The 18,206-nt window shown below is 40.5% G+C and overlaps 1 long non-coding RNA gene across 2 annotated transcripts in view; it reads left to right on the top strand.

The window, feature by feature from the left end:
* LOC110220250 (uncharacterized) overlaps positions 1 to 18,206 on the top strand; it is a 30,467-nt gene extending 12,261 nt beyond the window's left edge. Inside the window, exons 2-4 of one of the 2 annotated variants that reach the window (XR_002327818.2) lie at positions 8,485 to 8,893; positions 13,805 to 13,901; positions 17,542 to 18,206. This is a non-coding gene — a long non-coding RNA (uncharacterized LOC110220250). The remainder of the gene's footprint in view (positions 1 to 8,484; positions 8,894 to 13,804; positions 13,902 to 17,541) is intronic. The other variant, XR_013482630.1, reaches the window with a different exon arrangement.

Here is an 18,206-nt window from a genome sequence, read left to right as displayed (position 1 = left end):
CTTACTTCACTCCAAAACGATTCATAGAAGTTTACCCAGTTCCCTCTAAAAAAATTGTCTATTTTATCATCTCTTATAGCACCATAACATTCCATTCCATTTGTATGTTGTCATTTTTGTCATTTTTCCAAGAGGTGGACCTTCCCTCCCCCCACCCCATTCATTTCCAGTTTGGGGCTAATAGCGAAAGAGCTGCTATACATATTTTTGTACAAGTAGACTGTTGTACAAGTAGAAAGGAAAATTTCATTGATTTCTTTGGGGTATCAGCCTAGTAATTGTATGGTTGGGTGACTTTTGGGGGCATAGTTCCAAACTGCTATCTTGAATGACCAGACCTATTCACAACTCCACCAACAATGCATTAGTGTGACTATTTTCCTGTGGACCCTCTCTTATTTGTCAGATTCTTCTTTTAACATCTTTGCTAACATGATGGGTTCGGGTAGCAGATCAGAGAGGTTTTTGTTTGCATCTCTGTGATTACTAGTAGTTTAGAGCATTTTTTCTCACCTGATTCTTGGAAGAAGTCATATGTTTTGACCATAAGTTTTGGTTCCCCTTTCAATTTTGCTTCGGACCTTCTGGACTTGGCCACCAAGCCCCAGCTGCCAGCTTCCCCTAGACCTCCCCTCAGTGCCTTGGGCCTCCTTGCCTGGACCATCCCTCTATCATGTCAGCCTTCTTCTATTTGTGAATTCCTTCTGGGACCTCCATTTTGAGGAGCAATCATGGCTGACCAGACTTCATTCCCCTCAAAGCTCTGCTTTTGACTTCATAGACTTTGCCACCATGGTACTTGGGAACCATCTCACCCTAGAATTTTCCTCATCCTCACCCTGAAATATACTCCTGCCATACCAGCCTCATTCTCCTGTGGGTGAGTTCCTCCCAAGACCTCCAATGGTGGGATGCATGGGGAAGGGGGAGCAAACTTCCTAGATTTCAACACTATCCCACCCTTCCACCCACTGCTCACCCTACCTCCAGAGGACATCCTCCTCCACTCCCTGCTTTTTAGCTCCCTTTTGAGTGTTCTCTTCCCTCATTAGAATATAAGCTCCTTGAGGTCAGGAGCTATCTTTCATTGCTTGTATTTGTATCCCATGAGTTTAGCAGAGTATCTGGCACATAGTAAAGGCTAAAAATGCCTTTTGCTTCTTTGACCATTTATCTCTTGAAGAAGGGCTCTCTATTTTATATATTTTAATCAATTCCATAGATAAAAAGGCGATAGACAGGACAGAGTGACAGAGACAGAGAGAGACAGAAATAGAGAGGAGAGAGAGAGTGAGAGAGAGATGGGCGAGGGGCACTTTGGGGCCTGTTGCTACTCCTCACTAGTTGCCCCACCCCAGGAGGAGGGTCTTTGCCTGGATCAGCCACTTAACTCATCCTCCTGATACTCATTTTTGTTTTTGTTTTTTGTTTTCATTGCCAGGCAATTGGGGTTAAGTGACTTGCCCAGGGTCACACAGCTAGTAAGTGTCAAGCATCTGGTCTGAGACCACATTTGAACTCAGGTCCTCCTGACTCCAGGGCTGGTGCTCTATCTGCTGCACCACCTAGCTGCCTCCCCTCCTAGTACTCTTGCTAGGCCTACTCTAACTCCTTATCAGTTGTTTCCCTGCCTTCCTTTCCAGCTCAGGTGACCCCACTGCCTGATGCCCTAGGAGGGCTCAGGCCCTAAGGCTGACACATTGATTGAGGCTGAATCCTTGACTGGAACCACCATATTATGCGAAGACCCAGCTAGCTATACTGCTCCTTCAATACTACCAGCTTACTCTCTAGCCTTTACCACCTCCATACCGGCTGCCTGGATCCCAGAGGATGATGCAACCTGCTTAAACTTGTTCCTTAGTGATTAGCTTACTCCCACTCTATCATACTCTCCCCATCCCAGTAATTCTGAAACCCAGGCTGTCATACCAATCTTATTCCACATCCACTTCAACCCAACTCCATCAGTGCCCCATTCAAGATCTACCCATCCTTTTCACCAGGCTCTCTGGAATAGTTTCTCTAAAGAAAACAAACTGGCTTTCATCTTAAACTTTTCCTTTCTCACCTCTTCCATCTTCTTATACCCACTGAGACCTGGCTCCTTCCTGATAACACAGCATTCTTACCATTTCTAGAACTGTTTACACTTTTACTCACATCTCTGAACTCACTGATTTTGGCAGAGAACTTGAAATATCCCTTGCTCCTCATTGCCACTTCCAGATTGTCTTTCTGTCTGTACCACCATCATTTATTATTACTCTGACAGTAACTTCTTCCTCTCCTCCTTTAAGGCTCATTCAATCATATTTCTCAGCTAATCAAAATTCTTGTAGGTGTTATCTACTGACCTCTAGCACCCTTTCCTCCTTTCCTCAATGAGTTCATAATCTTTCTCTCCTCCTCATCTCATGCCTTCTCGAAAGGGGCTGCAACATAAATAGTTTCTCCATCAAACACTCTAATCTCTCAGTTCTTCTACCTACTCATTTCCCACGAAAATGCCCTCCATTCCACCTCAGTTATGCACTAGGATGGTCATACCCTTGATCTTACCGTAACTTATCAGCATATTTTTGTACCATTCCGTGATTATAAACAGTGACATTCCTTTGTCTGATCAGAATTATTTGTCATACCACCTTACGTGCTGAACTTGGGCTCACAAAAACCTGAGTAAGCACCTTAAATAATCCTGAGATGAATGACTGAGAAGAGTAAATCATTTAATATCTTTTAGCCTCAGTTTTCCAATCTGTGAAACTGGAGAAATAATAGAACCTACTTCACAGGGTTGTGATGAAAGTCAAATGAGATAGCATATGTAAAGTTCTTTGCAAACCTTAAAGTGCTATCTAAGTTCTGACTATTATTATTATTATCCTACCATTGATCTTGCCCTGCCTACCTCTAGCCTAGGATTACTCTGACCATCCCCTGCATTCAATGCTTTTCCAGTGCTACTGAACCAAGCTAGAAGAAATCAGGGAACCATGCAGCCTGTGTCCACTACAAATACACACACACACACACACACACACACACACACACACACACACTATATATATATATATATATATATACATATATATATGTATATATATATATATATATATATATATATATATATATGTATATATATATAACTTAATCTCAACTAAAGCAAGGCAAACCTTTTACTCCTCCTTAATCAGTTCACTATCCCACTCACCACAGCAGCCCTATCAAGTTTTTTTTATCCCTTCTCAAATCTCCCATGAATGCCCCTCCTACTGTCCTTTTAGCTGAGAATCTTGCCTCATATTTCACTGAAAAAATTGAGGCTGCTCAGTGAGGGATCTCTTCTCCTCATCTCACTTTACTCAGATGTCTTCCCCTACCATCTCCTCCTTCATTCCTGTCTCACATGAAGAGGCTGACACTCTCCTTACCAAGACAACCCCTCTACATGTACAAGTAATTCTACTCCATCCTCCCTTCTCCAGATTGCTCCCTCTATAAGCCTCACTCTCTCACTTCTCTTCATTCTCTCCTGGTCCACTGGTGCCACACCCATATCATCACCAACACTCAAAAATCCCTCACTAGATCCTTAATATTCCTCCTAGCTGTCTTCCCATATCTGTCCTCCATTTTTTGGCTAAACTTCTTGAGAAGGCCACCTACAATTACTGCCTTGACTTCCCCCCCCCTTTTTTTTTTTAACTCTCTTAACTATCTGTAGTCTGGCTTCAAAACTCAGCATTCAACTGAAAGTGCTCTTTCTTAATGATCAAATCTAATAGTATTTTCTCAGTCCTCACACTCTTGATCTCTTTGAGGCTGGTGTTATTGTTGATAACCCTCTTCTCAGTTTCTTCTCTCTAGGTTTTCATGACTCCTCTCTCCTGGTTATTCTCCTAGCTCTCTCCTTTATCTCACCTAGTAATAATGGGCATCCCCCAAAGCTCTGACCTGAATCTTCTTGTCTTCTTATCCTATTTCACTTGATATCATCAGCTCTAACAGAATTAGCTATCATCTCCATGATAGATTCACAGATGTCTTTGTCCCTAACCCCAAACATTCTCCATACCACCAGTCTTTTTTTTTCTTTTTCTAAATTTATTTTGAATTAACAACAATCACTTCCATAAGCTTTTGAGTTTAAAATTTTTCTCCCCCTCCCTCCACACTTTCTCCCCAAGCTGTCACGCAATCTGATATAGGCTATACATATACATTCCTATTAAACATATTTTCACATTAGTGATGTTGTAAGTAAAAATTAGAATCAATAGGAGGAACCACCAGAAAGAGGAAACAAAACACAGCAGAAGAAAAAAATAGCAAATGTTTTGATCTACATTCAAACTCCATAGTTCTTTCTTTGGATGTGGATAGCATTTTCCATCATGAGGCCTTTGGAGATGTCTTAGATCCTTGCATTACTAAGAAGGGTTAAGTCTATCAATATTAGTCATTGCACAACGTGGCTGTTATGGTGTATAGCGTTCTCCTGGTTCTGCTCACTTCACTCAGCATCAGACCACACAAGTCTTTCTAGGTTTTTCTGAAGTCAGCATGTTCATCATTTCTTATAGGACGATAGTATTCCATTACATTCATATACCACAACTTGCTCGGCCATTCCCCAGTTGATGGGCATCCTCTCAATTTCCAATTCTTTGCCACCACAAAAAGAGCTGCTATAAATATTTTTGTATATGTGGGCCCTTTTCCCATTTGTATGATCTCTTTGGGATATAGCCCTAGAAATACTATTGCAGGGTCAAAGGGTATGCATATTTTTATAGCCCTTTAGGCATAGTCCCAAATTACTCTCCAAAAATGGTTGGATCATTTCACAACTCCACCAACAATGTATCAGTGTTCCAATTTTCCCACATCCTCTCCAACATTTATCATTTTCCTGTTTTGTCATGTTGGCCAATCTGATAGGTGTGATGTGGTACCTCAGAGTTGTTTTGATTTGCATTTCTCTAATCAATAACGATTTAGAGCATTTTTTTCATATAACTATAGATGGCTTTAATTTCTTCATCTGAGAATTATCTGTTCACATCCTTTGACCATTTATCAGTTGGGAAATGGCTTGTGTTCTTACAAATTTGACTTAATTCTCTATATATTTCAGAAATGAGGCCCTTATCAGAGAGACTGGTTGTAAAAATTCTTTCCCAATTTTCTACCTTCCTTCTTATCTTGGTTGCATTGGCTTTGTTTGTCCAAAAACTTTTCAATTTAATGCAATCAAAGTTATCCATTTTGAATTTCATAATGTTCTCTATTTCCTGCTTGATCATGAATTCTTCTCCATAGATCTGATAGGTAAACTATTCCTTGCTCTCCCAATTTGCTTACAGTATCAGTCTTTATATCTAAATCATGAACTGATTTTGACTTTATTTTGGTATGTGGTGTGAGATTTTTATGTATGCCTTGTTTCTGCCATACTCTTTTCCAGTTTTCCCAGCAGTTTTTGTCAGAGCGAGTTCTTATCCCAGAAGCTGGGGTCTTTGGGTTTATCAAATAATAGATTATCATACTCACTGACTACTGTGTCTTGCTACTTAACCTATTCCACTGATCTACCACTGTATTTCTTAGCCAGTACTAAGAAATTTTGATGATTGCTGCTTTATAATACAATTTAAGATCTGAAATGGCTAGGCCACCTTCCCCTGCATTTCTTTTCATTAATTCCCTTGGTATTCTGGACCTTTTGTTATTCCAAATGAATCTTCTTATTAATTTTTTTCTAACTCTATAAAATAATTTTTTGGTAGTTTGATTGGTATGGCACTGAATAAGTAAATTAGCTTAGGTAGAATTCATACCTCCAGTCTTGCACTTCCAACTGTCTATTAGATTAAATTTAAAATTTCAAAACTTCAACTTACCTCCTTTCCAAAGTATCTCTTCTTTTTAGCATCCCTCTTACTGTTAAGGGCTCCACCATCCTACCAGTCACACAGATACACAACTCTAGCCTTACCCCTGACATCTAATGAGATTCCAACTCCTGCCATTCCTTCCTTCTCAACATCTCTCACATGTGCCCCCTTCCCTTTGTCTGACACTGTTATCCCCCTGGTCCTATCTATTATTACATAATTTCTGTATTATCACAATATATCTGGTGGTCAGTCTTCTTGACTGAAGGGTCAACATTCCAGTCTATTCTGTAGCCACCTATCAAAGTGATTTTTCTTAAATCTCAGGTTTAAGTATGTCACTCTTTTATTCAGTAAACTCCAGTGACTCCCCATCACCTCCAGGATCAAATATAAAATCCTCTGCTTGGCTTCTAAAGCCTTTCATAACTTGACCCATTTTTACTTTGTCAGGCTTTTTACACCTTACTTACTTCCACATGTTCTACCATCCAGTGACACGGGCCTCCTTGCAGTAGCTCACTCAAGACATTCCACCTTCCAACTCTGTGTTTTCACTGCTTTTCACTCAAAGCTGAAATACTCTCAGTCCTCGCCTCTACCTCCTGGCCTCCCTCATTTCTTTAGAGCTCCAGCTGGCATCCCATTTTCTATAATCAGCCTTTTCCAATCCCCATTAATGCCTTCATTCTGAAATTATTTCCAATTGATCCTACATATACCTGTTCAGACACAGTTGATTTCAAGTTGTTTTTCCTACTAGAGTGTTAATTTCTTGAGAACAGGGACCATTTTTGCCTTTCTTTGTATCTCTAGTGCTTAGCATGGTTTCTTTCATATCATAAGTGCTTAAAAATGCTTCTTGACATAACTTTATCAGAGAAATTTACCAAAAAGATTTTTCCCTATATAATTCTCCCTTCCATTTTTAACTGTATTAGATTTATTTACTCAATAAGATTTTAATTACATACAGTCTTAATTGTATGTTTTATCTTCTGTGATTTTTTCCACCCCTTCTTTAGTCATGAATTCTTCCTCTATTTCTTTTGTGCTTTTTTAATTTGCTTATGGTGTCACTTTTCGTGTCTAAGTCTTGTATCCGTTTGCAGTTTATCTTGTTATATGGTATGAGATTTTGGTCTGTGCCCAATTTCTGCCGAATTACCTCTTAGTTTTCTTTGCACTTATTGAACACAATGCTACTGTGTTCATTTACTTTTGGATGTTGTATAACTTATCTGTTCCACTAAATGACCTTTCTGTTTCTTAACCAATACCAAATTACTTTAACAATTACTGCTTAATGGTATAGTTTGAGATCTGATACCGATAACACCCTTCCTTTCCACTTTTGTCTATTATTACCCTTTAAATTTTTTACTTTTTGCTCTTGTAAATGAATTTCATCAGCTTACCTAACACTCATCATCTAAACAGGACATATCCTATTTCCTGTCTGCTTAAACTTTTTGTTTCCTCTTACCTCAGTGCTTCATTTTAAGATGTTTGGCCAGGAGTAAGCCTGTTGTTATATTTGAAAATTAAGGTAAACTGAGAGACAATGATCTGAGCATGATCAATTTATTAGTTAGGCTAGCAGTAACCAATACATTTGGTCAATGCCTCTCTCAATTACCAAAGACCACTTACTAGGGCTTGCTAGCCTTCATATAGATTGGGGACGTACAAGAAAACAAAGAGCAGAGTTGGGTAGATGGGGAAAAACAGTGTAATTGGTTAGAGAATAGACAGCATCATGTGGGCAGGAACCACATGACTGGTTACATCAAAAAGAGCAGGCTAGCACTCATGTGGGGCTAGTGATCACCCCTCTCTGTCATATAGGAATGTGTGATTGATTTATAGGTCCCATCTGCATATTGCAGATCTTGTTAGTGGATCTGAGTTAGCAGACTCCCTGACACCTAGAAAGGTTTGTTAGGGAGATAAGGCTTTCTTCAAGGGTGCAAGGACAGTTCAGGGACAATGTATCTCTTAGAGCTAGCTTCAGGATAACACCAGGTGTCTTTGTATTCTCCCAGAAGCTGAACGTATGATGAATACCAAGTTTCCTTTTAACTAACTCAGAGGGAAAACTGAACTGCTATGACTAAGAAATGTTCATTTGTTACCTTCAAGGTTAGAAATAGTGGACTAGACTCCCTGGTGTCCACCTGTACACCTCAAGGATAACAGATTTCCTTGAAGCAAGAATAGCATGGTGATTAACAGGGCAATTGGACCTCTAAATTTGGCTAATAGGCAAAGAGACAAAGAAATATGGTTTCAGCAATCATACAAAATGAAGGATTAATATAGAATAGGATCAATTACAGAATAGAATCAATTATAAAATGATACAGAATCAATTTAATTTCTTCACCTGGGCAATACGATAGAGCTAGAATAATAAAATAAAATAAAATAAAAACAAAATGAAATTAAATGAATGAAAACTCCTCTGCATAGAATTTAAATCCTTTTTCAATCTTATCTGTCTAATCTGCTGACACATTATGGTCTTAGATACATTCTACTGTACAGTAAAGCTGGCCTTCTTGCTGTTCTCCATATATAGCATTCAATTTCCTTCCTGTCATCGATATACGGATTCTTCTTCCTCCTCATTTATGTCACATACACTCTAACCTTCTTCAAGACTCAAGTCAGGGCAGAGACAAGATGGTGGAGTGAAAGAAGTGACTTGCTTGAGCTCTCCCCCAAACCCCTCCAAATACTCATAAAAAATGGCTCTAAACAAATTCTGAAGCAGCAGAACCCATAAAAAGACAGAGTGAAACAAATTTCCAGCCCAAGACAACCTGGATGATTGATCAGAAAGGTGTATTGCGCCGGGCTGGGAGCACAGCACAGCATGGGCGTGCAGGCCGCAGCAAACCTGGAGCAGGCCTCAGAGGACTGAATCGCGGGCAGCTGTGGAGGTTTCCAGACTCCTCAATCCACGAATGCCAAAGACAACTTAGAAGGTCAGTGGGAAAAGTCTGTTTCTGTCGGTGGTCAGAGAGGAAGGCAGGGTTTCAGCTCCATTCCCCAAGAGCATGACCCGGGGGTGGGGGCAGCTGCTTCCTGACCTTCCCACCCACAGACTGAGGGGGAATCCAGTGGCTGATCAGAGAGGGACTGCAGGGATCTCTTTGCCAGTGCTAAGGCAGGAATCTCTTGCTTTGCCCGTGTGTGGATCTGGGTCACAGTTCTGGGTGGCAGTGCTGGGGTTAGGAGGAGCACTGGAATGATGGAGCTTGTAGTGGCTGTGAAGAGGAACCCCTCCTCACAGTTACGGGACAGAAAGGAGTACTTGTGGTCACAGGCCAGGAAAGGAGTAAACACCTTGCCCCTTATCATACCACCTTGGAAGAACTGAAAATTTACAGGTCCCTACAAGTATCTCTGAAAACAGCTACACAAACCCCTGAAGCTTGGGACAGTACACTCTCCACATTGGAAGCAGACTCTTACCTTAACAAAGAGTTTAAAACTCAAGTAATTGGCTGGGATCATGAGCAAGCAGCGCAAAAAGAGTCAGACTATATTATCTTACTTTGGTGACAAAAAAGATCAAAATATACAACCAGAAGACAACAAAATCAAAGCTCCTACATCCAAAGCCTCCAAGAAAAATATGAATCAGTCCCAGGCCTTGGAAGAGCTCAAAAGGGATTTTGAGAAGCAAGTAAGGGAAGTAGAGGAAAGAAATGGGAAGAGAAATGAGAGCGATGCAAGAAAATTATGAAAAACAAGTCAACGGCTTGCTAAAGGAGACCCAAAAAAAACTGAAGAAAATAACACCTTAAAAAACAGCCTAACCCAAATGGCAAAAGAGGTCCAAAAAGCCAATGAGGAGAAGAATGCCCTAAAAAGCAAAATTGGCCAAATGGAAAAGGAAGTCCAAAAGATTACTGAAGAAAATACTTCCTTAAAAATTAGAATAGAGCAATTGGAAGACAGTGACTTTATGAGAAATCAAGACACTGTAAAACAAATCCAAAAGAATGAAAAATTAGAAAACAATGTGAAAATCTCATTGGAAAAACAACTGACCTGGAAAATAGATCCAGGAGAGAGAATTTAAAAATTATTGGACTATCTGAAAGCCATGATCAAAAAAAGAGCCTAGACATCATCTTTCAAGAAATTTTCAAGGAAAACTGCCCTGATATGTTAGAACCAGAGGGCAAAATAGAAATTGAAAGAATCCACAGATCTCCTCCTGAAAGAGATCCCCAAAGGAAAACTCCTAGGAATATTATAGCCAAATTCCAGAGTTCCCAGGTCAAGGAGAAAATATTACAAGCTGCCAGAAGGAAACAATTCAAGTACTGTGGAAACACAATTAGGATAACACAAGATTTAGCAGCTTCTACATTAAAGGACCGCAGGGCATGGAATATAATATTCTGGAGGGCAAAGGAGATAGGATTACAACCAAGAATCACCTACCCAGCAAAACTGAGTATAATCCTTCAGGGGAAAAAATGGTCATTCAGTGAAATAGAGGACTTTCAAGCATTCCTGATGAAAAGACCAGAGCTAAACAGAAAATTTGACTTTCAAATACAGGACTCCAGTGGAACATGAAGAGGTAAACAGGAAAGAGACTTATTAAGATTGAACTGTTTACATTCTTGCATGGAAAGATGATATTTGTAACTCATGAGAACTTTGTCAGTATTAGGGTAGTTGAAGGAAAAAAATTGTATGTATGTATATATAAGAGCCATTTGGCTTAAGGACAGAACAACATACACATTCAATTGGGTATGGAAATCTGTCTTACCCTACAGGAAAATAGGGGGAGAAGGGGACAAGAGAGCAGGGGGGTGATAGAGAGGAGGGCAGAATGGGAAAGAGGGTAATCAGAAGCAAATACTTCTGAGGAGCGACAGGGTCAAAGGAAAGAATAGAATAAATGGGAGGGCAGGATAGGATTAAGAGAAATAGAATTAGTTTTTCACAACATGTCTACTAAGGAAGTGTTTTGCATAACTGCACATGTACAACCTATATTGAGTTGCTTGCCTTTTCAATGAGGGTGGGTGGGGAGGGAGGAAGGGAGAAAATTTGGAACTCAAAGTTTTAAAAACACGTGTTTTAAAAAAAATGTTTTCACATGCAACTGGGAAATAAGAAATACAGGAAATGGGGTACAGAAGTCTATCCTGCTCTACAGGAAAATAGAAGGGGAAGGGGATAAGAGAAGGGAGGGGAGGAGAGATAGAAGAGAAGGCAGACCAGGGGAAGGGGTATGCATGCCATCTTGGGGTGGGGGGAGGGGTGAGAAATTTGGAACTCAAAAACTTGTGGAAGTGAATATTGAAAACTAAAAATAAATAAATTTATATTAAAAAAAAAGACTCAAGTTAGGTGTTACCCTCGACAACAGACCTTTCCAGTTCTCCTCAATCATCTTATATTTATTTTGTACATTCTTATATATGCACATGTTCTCTCCCTAGAGAGAATGTCTTTCTTTTTGCTTGTATTTTTATTCCCAGTGCTTAGCACAGTGCCTTGTATAGAGTAAGTGTGTAAAAAATGATAGTCAACTTGGTAATTGTAGAAGGTATAGACAGCCCTTTATCAATTCATTGAAATAATAGAAGACAATTTCCTGATGGACCATGAAGAATCCTAGTTCTGACTCTTTGCTGACCCATTCACACCCCTACTGAAGAGAAGTGCTTAAGTCTCAGCATTGGAGATGTTTTGTCCACTTATGCAATGGTGGATCAGGGGTGAGACAGATAGACCAACAGAAAGAAAGACAAAGAGAGACACAAACAAAGACAGAAAAAAGAGAGAGAAAGAGAGGAAGAAACAGAAATATAAAAGAGCTCATCATAAAACTGGGTTCCATGAGTGGAGGATGGGGAGATGGGATGAAGCTCATGTCTACACATCACCTACCCTCCTTAGACCACTTATAGCATCTTAGATGAAGATATAACAGAAGCACCCCAATACATTGACCAACATACATCTCAGCCTCATGACCAGAAATGTAATAGCAGCCAGGGGTGTAGATGAGTGGAAGAAAAGGTAGATAGAGACTCCTGGAAGTAAAGAAAAAGTCAGGGACTAGGGAACAATGCAGAGGAGCAAATCAGGGCTTTGTCTCTTATTACTGCTCTGAGTTAAAGCAATGCAAGCCTAATGGAAAGAGATTTCCCTATTGAACAAACCCAAATTAACTTTCTCCCACCCTAGATGCTTATATCAGCCACCAGCCTTATACTGTTACAGAAATATTTGGATTAACTCCAAATGCAGATGAGTGGCTAGTCATCCCTTCTGCTTCTTCACATGCAAGTGAGCTGTTCAAGCCTCAGACCTTTTCTAGTTACAGAACATTTCTTAACATTTCTTCTGTATTACTGTGGTGTTTAAAAAGGTTCAAGAGACATAATTTCTGGGCAATTTCATTGTTTTATCAATAATACTAGCATTTTAATAAAAAGATGGTCATTTGACCATCTCTCTCTTAGACCTAAGACAATCATGGCAGCAGGCTCATGGCTTATATGGTCTTTTGGAAGAGATGTGTTCCTGAGGGTGGCAATTGCCTCTGATTGGTTAACAATTAATGAGAGAATGAATAATATAATGAGGGGCTGTACTTTGATTGCATCATTTACTTCTAAATTAGGTCCAGCCTTGGGCAATCCGATTCAAAGAATTTATACCCACCCAAGCCTGAATAGAACACAATGGCTGTCCCATCTGGGTGGGGTCTGGATATAGGAGGTTGGCTAAACCTTCAGAGACTGAGGTCTTGAAATGTGGATAAAAGAAAAAGGGGGAAATCTGAATCTCCCCGAATAATTGGTTATTAATAATCATTTCTCTCAATTATAAAGAGCTTCTGCTTTACATGTTGATGGCTGTTTTGCCCCTACTATTCTCTGCTTTATTAAGAAAAGATTTGGAATAGCTGCTATGTGCTAGGGCAGAGCAGTCAAACTCACACAGAAATTGGGACCACTTTGCCATATATAAGTATCCCTGTGGCTCACAAATGGATTTAGAAGACTACACATGTTTATATATTTCCTTTTTATTAATACATCAACACATTAAATCAGTTAGGACTCCATCTTAGGTTTAGTTTGGTTCAGGAGTATTGTGGCCCATATGCTGCCTGTGGGCCACATTTTTGTCACCTCCATGTTAGAGAATCAAGTGAAAAGGAGAAAAAGGATGCCTTGTCAGGCCCCAATTGAGACCAAAGAACATGAATTTACGTGAATCAGTCGCCTAACAGTATTAAGTGCTTACAACACACCTGGCACTGTGCGAAGAGCTGGGAATATGAAGAAAGAGAAAAAGCTGCCCCTGCCCTCAAGAAGTTTACATACTATTGAGGATGATTACTTATAAATAAATAAATAGATACATCTAAGATCCTTGCAGAGTCGAAAGGGTAATGCCCCAGTAACTTGAGGGACCAGGAAAGGCATCCTGCTGAAGGTGACCTTTAAGCTGAATATTGAAGAAATCTAAGTATTCTACTGGGTACTAGTGAGGGGAGAGAGAATTCTAGGCATGGGGGACATTCAGTGCAAAGGTACAGAAGTAGGAGACAGATCTTCATGTCAGGAAGCACTGGTAGATCAGTATAGCTAGACCATAGAGTACGTGCAAGGTAGTGATATATTAGAAGGCTGGGAAGGTAGGAAGGGACCAGACTGGGAGGACCTTTAAAAACAAAACAAAGGAGTTTCTGTTTAATCTTAGAGATAATAGGGAGCCACTGGAGGTCATTGAGGGGGGAAGAGGGGGCAAGAGTGTGCTGGTAAATATTTAACAACTGACTCTGATAAGTACAACTGATGTTTAGGTTTAATCTGCATAATTAACATTTTCTTCATCACTTTCTTAAGTCTAGGCAATCAATGAAACAATGAATCAAGCTGAAACAATAAATCAAGAGATATTTGCTGATTCCAGGGGTATAAATGTTCACACTGAAAATTTAATGTAAGTACTCTCAAAAGCTATATGAACTGGCTTCACCACACACCTCGGGGAAGGAGGTGACAGAGTTAGACCCGTACCTTAGCAAATCTCTTTGGAAGCCGAACAAAGTATGGAATGAGAAAAAAAAAATGAGAAACTTGAGGCAGAGAAATAATGAGAAGATTGTTGCAATAGGACAAGATGATGGGACTTCATAGAGATGGTGGCAGTGTCAGAGGAGCATAGGAGTGTATAAGAAATGTTACAAAGGTCGATACACTAAGACTTAGCAGCTAATGGATATGGGTAATGAGAGGGAGTGAGGAGTCAAGGATAGCATCTAGGTTACAATCCTGGTTGACGGGGAGGATGGTGGTACCCAAGAATTGGAGAATTGTGGGAAAAGATGAGTTTAGTTTTGAACACATGGAGTTTAAGAAATTTGAGAGTATATCCAATTCAACGTGGCCAATAGGCAGAGATTCAAAACTGAAAGTTTGGGAAAAGATTAGGACTGAATGTGTCAAATGATTAATCCCTGTGTCAAATGATTAATTTAATCCTTATTTTATTAACCCCTATTTTATTCCAATCAGTATTATTCAGTTTAGTGTAATTCCACAGGGGTAGTGACTGTGCTGTTAATACTTGTTTATTTATATACATTTAGTTATAGCTAAGTTCACTTGCTTAACTAGAGGCTAGTTAATGAGTTAAGCTAGTTAACTTGCCTAACTAGATGCTAACTAGAGGACCTCCACCCTTTTTAATGTACAGTCATAGTGACTGAGTCCAGGCATGGCCAAGATGACCTAGTGTAGCAGAGGTAACCTAATGATATGGAAAGTCCACTGGCTTATTTTTGCCCCCCAGCATCCTTCTACTGCCCAACATAGGGAAACAGACATGACTACTTAACCAAGATCCAGAAAAGGAGACAGAAGAGTGGGCAGATAGGTAGAAGAATAACCAAGGGAGTTCCCCTCCCCCAACCAAAAAAAAACTAGAAAGGAGAGGTTAAGAAGATAAGTATTGAAAAGTTTGGTGATTAAGAAGTTATTGGTAAAACTTTGGAGAGGGCAGTTTCAATTGAATCATCAGGAGAAAAGCCAAACTGCTTATGAGTAAAAAGAGAACAAGAGGAGGAAATGGGGGCACCTATTGAGGTTGGCCTTCTCCAGGAGTTTAGACATAGAATGGAAGAGAGATATGAGATGATATCTAGCAAGGATGGCTGCATCAAGTGCAGGGGTTTTTGAAGCTGGAGGAGATATGGGCATATGTGTGAACCATGGGGAAACAACCAGATAGCAAGGAGAGACTGAAAATTGCCAAGAGCAGGGATGATAGAGATCACAATCTACTAAAGACCATGGCATGGAATGGGATCATTTCTGCATGGAAAGAGCCTACGCTGAGCAAGGGGGAAAAGCCACCTTTTCAAGTGAAATAAGGGTAAAGCAAGAGAGAGAAAGGTATTTGCGTGTTGTGAGATGAGGAGAAGGAATAAATGAGAGCTATGAGAATGATTTCCAATTTTTTCAGTGATATATGAGGTAAGGTTGTCAACTGAGAGTACAGAGAAAAGGGAACCATTTGAGAAGGGATAAAGAAAATTAGGAAAACACTCTATGTTGACTTGGGATGGTGAACCCAATGGGAAGGTGTAAAATGATTGACTTGCCACAGTGAGGGCTCAGTTAAGATTCTGGAACATGAATTTGTAATGGACCTAGTTGGCATGGTTTAGGGGTACTGGGAACCCCAAAATGTCACGGTACAGGGTGGTATCTGCCTGGAATGAATTCACACACTCAAACCATCTTCTAGTCAAAATGGCAAAGTTTATTATAAAGCTAATAAAGGAGTCATAACCTGCAAATTAATAAGGATGATACTGATGTTTATATACAAAAGAGACAGTGACCAATCTGGGTGGGATTAAGGAGTGGTAAATTGTCTGGGGTGGGCCAGGTGTCTTGGGCATGAGGCTCCAGTGGTCTAAACTGCAGGAATGTATTGGAAAATTCGGGAAGTCCACAGAGATAGCTTTCTTAAAAGGACAAGATAGTTCTGTTTATACAAAGGTTTGCCAGAGACATGGTCCTTGGGCAAGCATCCTGTGCCTGCACTGGTAGCTTTTATCTGAGGAATTACAGGGTCTGGCCTGTATGTGATTGGGTTGCTTTCAGAGACATGGTCTTTTCCTTTAGGGGTCCAGGTCCCATTGGTCCATGACAGTCAATACATTTTTTTTTAATTTTTCTACAGCTCAATTCAGTAACACATGAGTAGGAAGGTAGGCAGCTAACGGAAGCAGTAATCCAAGGCTAAGGATTGACAGAGAAATATCAGCAATAGAATAAGGGAGAAAGGGGACTCAAGAGAAGAGGATCATGTGGAATTATAGTTGTTGACCAAAAAATCAAGGCAGGGAATGGGTGAGAGGATATTCAGTGGCATGTGAGGCATGGGATTGAAGGTCATGGTGAGGACAAAGTAGAGATTAAGAGAAGCAAGAAGCAAGGAGGAGGGGGAGGTGGGACAACAGTGAATTGTGGTTTGATAAGGGAATTTCAAAGTTCAGAAACGTGGAAGTGAACCACTTGTGAGGAATCTTACCATCTCAGTGTGTAGTTGGAGTGTTCAAAAGAAATAAGATAATGAACTGAAAAGTTAGAGTGTTTGAGGAAATATCAATCTATAAGCCAAAGATCCCTATCATAAGGGCAGGAGCCAGGAAGGAGAGAAAGTCTGTGAGCCAAGAATGGAACTCATTGGGAAAAGAAGAGTGTCTTGAAGATGAAGAGATAATAACTTCCAAAATCATTATTGAGTGGTACTTATGGATTGTGAGCCTCAAAGAAAGAGAGGTTCCTGAGAGATGTGCCTGGAAGTGTCCAAGGAGCATTCCAAGTCCTCCACCATGACCAGTTTTGGAAAGGATGACCAGGGAAGCTGTGTCCTAAGGACAGGGCTGAGTTTTAATGAGTGTAAGAAGATGGACAGATGGGGCAGGTAGTGGCACAGTGGATAGAGCTCCTGCCTTGGAGTTAGGAGAATCTGAGTTTAAATCTGGCCTCAGACACATAATACTTACTAGCTGTGTGACCCTGAGCAAGTCACTTGACCCCATTGCCTAACACCCCCTCCACATACACACACACACACACACACACACACAGAGAAGATGGACAGATCGGGAAAGGAAAAGGTTTAAATGAAAACAAGATTTTTACCTATGGACGAAGCATTCCAAAAAGCAACATGGAAGGAGCGGGTAACTAGATTTGGATGTTTGGGGTGAGGCTGGATTAAGCCAGATGGGAATAAGGGAGCAGAACAGGGAAGCAGGTTTAAATAATGACTGATGGGGTTTGTGATGTGGAGGGTATGATAGGACAGAAGCCTGCAAATCACTGAGCAAGGAGCTCAGGTAGGTTTTTGGCATCCCTGGGAATTGTGCCACAAGGCTGGCATCAGTTTATACTTGGAAATGCCAAAGTGGATGGGAGAGAGGTAAGTCTTGGGGCATAGGACCAAGCAATTAGGCTAGTAGAGGGGATGCAATGAAATGGCAATTTCTTCCTTCTCCCAGCAGGCCTAGGAAGATGACTGGCAGAAAGAGCTCGATAAAACGGCATTTCTCTTCTTCCTTCAGCAGTTCCAGGAAGGCAACTGCTGGAGAGAGGCCCATAGAATGATGCCTAGTCAAACCCATTCTAGCAACAGTTGACCAGGAGCCAAGTGATCTGCTTTTTCCAGGCCAACAGGAATCAATCCTAATGAGTATCCAGTTCAGCAGCTGAGTGACCTTCTTGATCCAGCCTGGCAGGAAAATGATCCATTCTGCTGAGATGCCACAGGCACCTGAAAGGAGCCACCCCAGCTAAGCAGTGGAGCAACTAATGCTATGCCCCACAATGAAGTCTGAGAAGGCTCTCCATAAAAAGAAAAAACATGAGGCCCTTCATTACCCTGACCCCATGCATCCTCTACACATGCGCTTCCCTACCAGCATGCTGTATGTCTATTCCTACTCCTCCCATTGTTGATTTTGAATATGTCTGTGGTAAATTATGCCCAAGTTTTTCATGCAAAGCGTACTTTATTTTTTCCAGTTCCATGTAAAGATAGTTTTCAACACTCATTTTTATAGGATTTTGAGTTCCAAATTTTTCTCTCTCCCTTTTCTCCCTCCCCAGCCCCCTTCCAAAGATGGCAAGCAATCTGATATAGGTTATACATGTTGCACCTAAGGTTTGGGGAGGAAATTGTAACTACTATTATTCCCATGTCATTTGAATAAACACCTTTTCTAAAGAA

The sequence above is a fragment of the Phascolarctos cinereus genome, unplaced genomic scaffold (assembly GCF_003287225.1).
Source record: "Phascolarctos cinereus isolate Bilbo 61053 unplaced genomic scaffold, phaCin_HiC Scaffold_726;HRSCAF=1367, whole genome shotgun sequence".
NCBI lineage: Eukaryota > Metazoa > Chordata > Mammalia > Diprotodontia > Phascolarctidae > Phascolarctos > Phascolarctos cinereus.
The sequence above is the reverse complement of the archived record's forward strand: the minus strand, read 5'-3'. Positions and strand labels throughout refer to the sequence as shown.